General features: G+C 38.6%; 1 pseudogene; it reads left to right on the forward strand.

The window, feature by feature from the left end:
- The first annotated feature begins 5,076 nt into the window (after positions 1-5,076).
- On the forward strand, positions 5,077-9,459 carry LOC148013646 (putative 1-acyl-sn-glycerol-3-phosphate acyltransferase 5 pseudogene; annotated as a pseudogene).
- The last annotated feature ends 206 nt before the right edge of the window (positions 9,460-9,665 follow it).

Consider the following 9,665-nt stretch of genomic DNA (forward strand, 5'->3'; position numbering starts at 1 on the left):
TCCCTACTACTAGACAACCGTTCTTGAATGAAGATATCCTTAAATTGTTGCAAAAGTAGACCCAGGATGTGTTGGATCCCAAGAAGGTTCTTACCACTTTCGGCATCATTATCTCCATGATCTCCAATCTTGTGTGGAAGCAGCTATGCCAGTTCCTTCAGGACAGGTTTATGCCTGCCAAGACACCCTCTAATTACCTTTCAAAGGAGTTGTTTACCACTTCTAGAATAGTATTGAAAGGCATAACAATTGATTGGAGTTCCTACCTTCTGTCAAAAATGAATCAGCACTTTGTCAGAGCCACCACGGGTAATGTAACTAATGTTACATTTGGTTCCCACCTTTCTGTCTTTTTGGTATATGCCGCTCCTTCGAAGGAAGTTCCTACCTTGATAGTTGATCCACCAGATTCTCCTCCCCCCTACTAAACACTTTGATGTCGTCATTGAGGATCTTGATCCTATCCAGCCTGTAGTAGTTCAGAGGAAACAATTAAAACGAGTGACTGAATCAGCCCCAGCTCCTCCTCTAGTCTCCATTCCTGATCAATCTAGCTGTCACCTATCAACTTTCCTCACAATGTCGAATCTTTTTAGAGCACATCATGAGGGTACTCTGGAGATTTTCATCCCTTTAGTACAACACTTGGTAGCTGGAGATGCAATTCCCTTCCTATATTAAGATGTTCAGCATTCTATTGAGCTCTCAGTGTGACTGCATGTATCCAGCAGCTCTATTCCTCTTGTTATGATGAAGTCCAACAGACCAAAGAAGAGCTGACAAAAGCAAATGCAAAGCTAGCTTGTGCTCGTGAACGCTTTTCTGATCTTTGTACCCAAATGGAGCAACAGACTAAGATAATTGATGCTCAGAACATGGAAATTTCTAGTTTGCACACTTAGTTGGTTGACACTAAAACCCAAGTGGTTAATGTAATTGAGGAACGAGATAGATAGTTGAAGGAATCTCACGAGCTTCAGGCTTTGCTAGCCGTCGAGATAGAGGAGCTTAAGATAGAAAATACCATGCTAGACCAGAGTCAAAACAAAATTCAACACCTTAATGAGCAATTGGTCCAGTCACGTTCTTCTTCACAGAGCCCTATTGTGCAACCAATTCCTTCTTTGACCCCTGTGAACTTGGTAGTTCTCCAAAGACAGGCCACATTATGCTTGTTGTTTTAAGCTAAAGTGGAAAGATTGCAGTCCAGGATGGATTTATTATGGTCTACATTTGAGCAATTTCAGGAGTATGTTCCTCCCGACCATTCCTTTTTTGTCCACTATCAGCTGCAAAAGTTAGCCTTCTATATTAAGCTCTCAACGATGGATCTATCTCTTCTAGAGGATGGTTGGAGTGGAGCCTAGTCTTTTGATTTCCAGAGGATCTACCTCTTCCAGAGGATGGTTGAAGTGAAGCCTAGTCTTCTGATTTGCTGACAGAAGTTGTGCGTATGATCTTTGAAGATTCTATGACTTCGGATACAATGCTGATGTCTTATATGTATCTATGAGTGATTCTATTAATTCCAGATGATGTAGATCTAGCTTGGTATGTAGGGGATGTGGTCTTGCAAGCTGCCTTATATGTCAACCATTCGGAGTTGAGGATAGATGAAATGTTCCAATGCTATTCTTCTAAAGTGGTTGCTTGCCCTGACACTTTATGGCATTCAATGATTGATTCTGTAGTCCTGAACCAACGACCGAATAAAGCCTCTACTTATGTGCAGAACACTAACCAACTAAGGGTGGATCTTTTAGCTTATTTTTCCAAGAACCATCCATTTGATTCGTCCTTCTTTGATTACTATCATCGACGATATGTTTTAGGTCCCTCTGTTACTAGCTTATTTTATTATCAACAAATGGCCCATTGCTATGATGCTTATTTTTTCCTTTATCAATCCAACTCAGCAGCCATCTTACCTCTCCTTTTCCAACCTTAGGGTGCTCCTCAAATTCCAATTTTTACCTATTGTTCTTTCATTGAAGATTGAGTCTTTTTTCCTTCTCCACCTTGTCCTTCCCCATCTATCCATATACCTTCCACTTTTTCTCCTTATCAATTAACACCTTTCTTAATTAATTTGCCTAAATTCTCAGCTAATCCTTCTTTAGCTTATTCCACATTTTATGATTTTGCCTACCCATCTCTTCATTCTCTTTTACTCATTCCTTTTCCATCTCCTACCACTTCTATTTCTCAACTCTCTCAGTTGGTTAGTGGGTATAAAGGATTTAATCAGTAGATTACTAAAAGAAGAGGATGGAGCTCAATTGATTCTCTTATGGGACCACATATTAATTGGCCATTACTTCCATGGGACTGGACAACTTCTAGTCAAGCGTACCAAAATTATCTCCATTTTGCCCACCAATATTCACAATCTCCAGATCCTTCTCTATAAGATTAACAGCCCATTTTGCTTGGTACCTAACATATATGCATAGTCATTCCCATAATGATCAAAAGGCCAGTCCAAAGTTATGTATGAATTTCAATGTGAACATTGATTCCCAACAACTGGATGTCCTATATTTTCATGCCCTTTGTCTACCTAGCAGATATCTTGTTTTGCTAAAAAGGATTTGCTTCCTTCAATTCTTTCAGAATCCTCCAAAATCTTTTGTAGATGAATCATTATCCATGGATCGTTTTCATAATCATCAAGCTTTCAAGAGGGATCATCTTCACTGATACCCCTGGATGTATCTTCTATGCTTCTTAATGATATATCTCTCTTTTTGGAGGTGCCATTTAGATGGTTGTTTTGTGTTTGAGCTGTATTAATTTTTGTGTGATGAGTTCGTGATGGTTGAATATTGGATTTGTTCGAGAACTCTCTTTTCGACTATTGACATTGATGGGAATGGTGGATGGAAAGCCTACGATGCAAAGCTAAGGAACCTCTTATATCCTTTACAAATTTGTCATGAGTTTCTATTGTTTATAAGATGTGTTACTGGATAATGGTATTTTCCTTTAGTTGTATTCTTTCTTAGACGCAAGTGACTTGTTGGGATCGTGGTTGGGTGATTATTGAAGATACTAAAGAATATTGAATTGAGATTTTTCTTGAACTTATATTCTTATTTTTCTTAGGTTGCGAGGATGCTTCCTTTCTAAGTGTGGGGATATGTTGAAGGTTGAAATGACTAGATTTTTTGGTTGATTTTTATTATTACTTAGGTCTAAATAGTTAATTTTTTATGGATTTTGAGTTATGCTTGGTTGTTTTGGAAGTGTTTGAGAGTGTTTTTGGATGATATTGATTATGTTTTAGAAGCTCATGATGATTCTTAGTAGAAATATGAGGCTTTGTGAGGTTCTGATAGGTTCTGTTGAGGTTTTGATTGGTTCTAATAACTTCTGTTTAGCTTGTGTTTTGTTTTGATTTTCTTCTGTATGAAGCATGGATTGATGATTGATAAAGGTTGAGATCTTTTGAAAGCTTATTGAATAGTTTTTGATAGTTTGAGACGGTTTTAGTATGAGCTATGAGGTTCTGATGTTCTCTGATGATCTTATGTTAACCCTCTGTATACCTTCTATTCCTGCTCTATTCCTGTTCATGTTCTATTTTGTAGATATTCTATAAGCGTTTTGTGATATGAGGGTGTACTTTGGAAAAGTTTTCTAACTTTTGGAAAGGATGAATCTAAGTTCAAAAGAGCTTAAAAAAATGGAAGAAGTAGCTGCTGAAGATTGAAGAGAGGACCGAAATGAAGTAACAATAGTGAGCTATGAAGAGACACTATAGTGGCTGTGGTGTCCTTTCATATCAAATATACCTCTTGGGAGGTGCATTTACAACCTAAGAAGGATTATTGAGTATTGTAGTAAGGAGATAATGTACTATTGATTAAGAGAGAAGGATAGAGTCAGAGATAGCCAATTCTATCAAAATAATGTATCTATCTATGAGAGACTGAGAGAGAAAACTATGAAGACAATGAAGCGAATATTATGTGATTATTCCCATTCAAAAATGGTGTGTTCTTTTGTGTTCTTGTTAGTTTTGATGGATTCTATGAAAATGTTGAAGATTATGGTTGATTTTGTCAAATCCGTGGGAGATATCTACTATGATGTTGCGTGAAGATTTGTTCTTTTCCTTGTTGTGGTTCTTAAAAGAATGAAACAAAAGCTTGTTGATGTTACAAGATAAATTTTATTGTATTGCAGTAGAAATGTTGAAAATCTATCAATCACACCCTATGTATGCCCTTTTGTATGGAACATCTAGGCTAGGAAGATGCAGTTTATTCTAGGAAGAGAGACAAAAACCCATATGCACAGTGGATGTAAAGTGCTACCAAGCTACTCTATAAAATGATGTACTTACACACAATATGATAATGCAAGGGTACTTGTCTCTTTCTATCAAGTATTTGTGTCATTGTCTCTCTACACAAGAATGCCTTTATGAGTCCAAGCGCCTTCCATCTTGGAACCTAATTCACTTGTGTAACAATTGGTCCTCAGTCCCTGGTCAATGTCATCATGAGTTCAGTCTATGCCTACAAGCTGCCATAGCCATGCTCTAGATCCGCATCTTCAACATGGTATCAAAGCCCAGTTGGGCATGGTATTGCCTCTCCATCCTCTCTTGGTTCCTCTCAATCTTTGCCAAATTTCTCATTATTATCACCATCATCATCTAAGCATTTCTTACTCAATAAGGACTTGGAGCCACTAAGAAAGACCTCTGTTACTCTATTTCAATCGCACAGAAGATTCAAGCAGATTCAGCCTCGCAGACACAAGTGCAGATAGATAGCCATTTCTGGGAGGGGCAAAGGAGGCAAGGGGCTTGGTAAGGGAGGTGAGAAGCGCCACCGCAGGGTCCTTTGCGATAATATTCAGGGTATCACCGAGCGTGCCATCCACGGGCGTGCTCGCAGGGGTGGTGTGAAGCGTATAAGTGGCCTCATCTACGAAGACACTCATGGAGTCGTCAAGATCTTTCTTGAGAATGTTATCTATGACGGTGTCACATACACTAAGCATGCCCGCCACAAAGACTCTAACAAAGCTCACACATAGGCACCAAAAGCGAGTCCAGCCAAGCCTATGTGCAATGGTGGCACACGAGAAGGCCAGGAAGCCATCGATTGGGAGCTGCGGCGGCTTGGTGGCATGCTAGCTCAGAGAAGAGATCCCTCCGCAGATCATTCTCCGTGCTCCTATTTTTGGCCCCTCCTCACCTTCCTCCTACACCTTTACAACATCCACCACAGCCGCCGCGCCGTCTTGTTCTTCTTCGGCCACTGGCTTGCCATTTGGCCTTTCTTCTTCGAGAAGGTTAACGATGCCAAGGTTGTCGTCTATGGTCAACGTGTGCCCTCTGGCGAATGCGCCATTGTACTTTGCAATCACCGCACCGAGGTCGATTGGATGTACATTTGGAGCCTCGCACTGCGCAAGGGCCGGATTAGTTCTGTCAAGTATGTGGTTAAGAGTAGCGTGCACAATGCTCCTACCTTTGGATGGGCATTCTATGTGCTCGAGTTTCTACTCATTGATAGGAAACATCAGATGGACGAAGTGGTATTTCAAAATTTCCTTTAGATGTTTAAGGGTCCCGAGGATCCTTTGTGGCTGGTCATCTTCCCAAAAGGCACAGATTACACGGAGGAGAAATGCTTATCAAGTCAGAAATTTGCAGAGGAGAATGGCTTGCCCAAGTTAAATCATGTGCTTTTACCTCGAACAAAGGGCTGCTATGGATGTTTATGTCATCTCCACAACTCCATTGATGTAGGGAAAAATGGAGTTGTGAGCATTCAAGTTCCATCCATGTTTCCATTTGAAGGCACTCTAGCTGCTTTGGTCATCGTGCGAAACTCAAAGATGATAATGTCTTTGCTTGAGGGGGACATAGACGTGAACATGAAGATCAATACAAGAAAAGTCCACCATAAACACGAAGACCAAAAGACCACATCATTCAAAACTGAAGAAGAAGAACCAAAGATGAAAGACAAGAATATTTTCCATGCTGGCAAAGAGAATGTTTATGCTAAAAAAGACCACAAGGACCTATCGGTCCTTGTCTCTCATTTTTTGTTTTAAAAAGCATTGTAACTACCTTAATGTTTCTTTCATAAGCTTTGTAAACTCCTCATGTAGCCTATGCATAATAGCCCCTTTGGATGCTTCACCTATTTGTGGCATGCCCACACTTAGCAAGATTCTACTCATGATAGCCTATGTACACTTAGCGCTTTTCATAGCTGTGATTGAGGAGGGGTGTTGAGAATCTGTCAATCACACCCTATGTATGCCCCTTTGTATGAAGCTACTCTATAAAATGATGTACTTACACACAATATGATAATGCAATAGTACTTGTCTCTTTCTGTCAAGTATTTGTGTCATTGTCTCTCTACAAAAGAATGTCTTTATGAGTCCAAGCTTCCATCTTGGAACCTAATTCACTTGTGTAACAGTTGGTCCTCAGTCCTTGGTCAATGTCATTATGAGTTCAGTCTATGCCTACAAGCTGCCATAGCCATGCTCTAGATCCGCATCTTCGACAAGAAACCCCTTTTCCTTGGTGTCTCTCTTGGGGCGCCACTAGAAAACTTATACTTCTTAGCCCAAAGGTCATAAAGAAATTTCATTCATTTCTTCCCTACTTTCTAATGTAACAAGGCTTGTAACAAAATCTCGTCAAGATGTGCAAGGGGAATGAATCTCTCTTGCAATGCTTCCTCTTCACCCAAAGAATGGTTTAGAGTAAACATTATTGTAGGTAGCTCAATCTCCAAAGGTAAAAACACACTCTTCCCTATATACTAATTTAAAAGGGATGTGGCCTGTGTAGCTCTTTTAATGTCATATTATAAGCCCAAACAACCACCTACAACTTCTTATCCCAATCACACTTACCTTCAGATGTAGTCTTGGATAAAATCTCCACAAGCTACAATTAGTACTCTCTACTTGCTCATCAGTTTGGGGTTTGTAAGGTGTGGCCTTATTATGTTTAATCTTTAGTGCTTCCATTAAAGCCTCAATCATTTTATTCAAAAAATGTGTCCCTCAATCAAACACAAGCTCCTTAGGTGGTCCAAATGGCAAGCAATGTATTCCAAAATAAAACTCATCATTTTCTTGGCATTATCTTTCATTGTAGAATGAGCTTCAAACCACTTTGTGAAATAGTATGTTGCCACAATAATAAAATGCTTTCATGTAGTTGAGGAAGGATGTATAGGCCCAATGAGATCAATGTCCCATTTCTCAAAAGGTTGTATAGCCATAATAGAATTAGTGGTGGCCACTTCATATTCTCCCTATTATCATGTCTCTGATATGTATCACATCTCTTAATATATGAAAATGCATCTTGGAAAATGGATGACTATCAATATCTGGCTCTCAAAGTTTTTTGTACAGTCGACCATCTAGTAAAATGCCCTCCACAAGCGGATCCATGATACTCTTCCAAGATAAATGGAACCTCATCAAGCATAACACATTAGCAATAAACATCATTGACCCCTTGCTGATATAGTGTTTTTGCAATCAAGGTAAATTTCAAGTCTTGTTGTCTAATTTTTCTCTTTTTAGCCTTCAATATCATATTAGAAAATTTGGGAATCTTCCAAGTTCCACTTTCAAATAAAGAGTAAAAATTTGACCAAGCGGCTAAATCTTAACCCCATATTTGAGAGTGGGACTTGGGGGGGGGGGGGGGGGTTGCGTATATAGTATCTAAGAAAAGTTTTGATGTGAAGTAAGGGGATAAGATTTGACCATGTGTCCAAATATTAATCACATTAGGAATTCCCAAAATTTATGAAATTTCCTAAATTCTTGAATATGTGGTTCTTCGATAAAGCTTCTCTAGCCTCTCCTGTGGATAGATAGTGCATTATGATAGCATAGCAGGATGGAATGGAAGCCATATCAATTTTAAATAGACCCTCCTAGTACATTTAGCTAAGACTTGCTTCAGCTCCTTGAAATCCACAAGACATTCAATGATGCCTTGCAACTTCAATGACTTACTCCTAATTTCATAATCAAACTCCTGCAAAGTGATTAACCACTTTGCTAGGTAGTTAGGCAGTTGCAACTTATTCAACAATAGCCTTAGTCCTTCTACCTTTGTATAAATATTACATTTCCATAAAGATGTAGTGCCTAAATTTCTTTGTTGCAAAGACCTTCCCAAGGCGTAATTTCTCAATGTAGGTATAATTAATCTCGGATACTCCCAATTTGCGAGTGGTAAATGTAATTGGATTGTATGACTTCTCTCCCAAATCTGGGCTAAACAATAGAAAATTGATACTATATATTTAGCCACTAAAGATATATAACATATCTCACCCCTTTTAGGTCCTTGAAGGATACTTGACATGGATCACTCCAAACAAATAGACAATTAAAGGACAATAGATTTGTCAATGGCAATGTCCTCTCAGCTAGTGCATTAATAAAGCATCGATAATAACCGATTGATGATAGAAAGCTATGCACTTCTTTAGGAGTATGTGGCAAACTCATAGCAATGATAACCTTTATCTTTTATGGATTGTCGCAATACCAACAGAGCAAACCACATGGCCCAACAACAATCTTTTGTAGGGCAATCCAAAGATACATTTCCTTGGGTTGAGAGTAATGCATGACTACTTGTACCGCTTGAAACATTTCCTTAAAATATTCAATTGTCTCTCCCTTATAGTGGCAAGAACTAGATTATCAATGAAGACTTTCAACTCCTCTAGGGAAATATCACCAAAATTTTTATCAACCATATGTTGCCAAGACCCTGGCACATTACAAGGCCAAAAGCCATAACATGATACACAAAGGTACCGAATAAAGTGATAAATGTTGTTTTCAAGCTATCTTCCTTTGTGATAGCCATTTGGTTATAACCAACATACCAGTCCATAAATGAGTAGATATCTCTACCTACTAACTAATCTATAATCTAATCAATAAATAGTAGCATATAGTAACCATTGACCATCTATTTATTGAGCTTCCTAAAATCTACATAAAGCTAAATTTTATTATTATTATTATTTTAATAACTATATGTAAACACCACTTCGTATGTTGTACAGAAAATATCAGGCCAACCTTGTGCAATTTTTGTAGCTTCTCAAATAGTCTCTCCCTTAGCTCAAAAGGTATACACCTCACTTTTTGTCAAATAGGACAGCTACCTTCCTTCAGAGGAATAGCATGCACAACTAGATCATATCTCCATGCAAAAATATCATGGAATTCATGGATCAAGGACATGTAGTCCTTCCTCTCTTCCAAACTAAGCATAGATCCTAATTTGATCAATCGTGCCACATCCAATGTACCAAGATCTAGCTCAATCAAATCTACATCTTTGATTCTATGTTTAGCTTCTATACACTCATTCAGAGTCACCTGGTAGACATCTTCTATAGTGGACCCCTCTCTTCATTCATTGCTTGATGAAGTCTCACTGCCATAAGGATTCTTTAATGCATCTAATTCTATCAAAGATAAAGGTAGTCTCTCACTTTGAGGAGATTCAAGATATACATCTAACTATTATGTGTTTGGTACATTTGCCAAAAAAGACGACTAGTGGGTATATCAACTTGACAGTTAAATCCCAATATCCATGGCATTCCTAATATTACTTGATAAATTAGCTG

The sequence above is a fragment of the Lygodium microphyllum genome, chromosome 26 (genome assembly GCF_053477565.2).
Source record: "Lygodium microphyllum isolate KBCC chromosome 26, Lygodium_microphyllum_v1.1.10, whole genome shotgun sequence".
In the NCBI taxonomy this organism is placed as follows: Eukaryota; Viridiplantae; Streptophyta; class Polypodiopsida; order Schizaeales; family Lygodiaceae; genus Lygodium; species Lygodium microphyllum.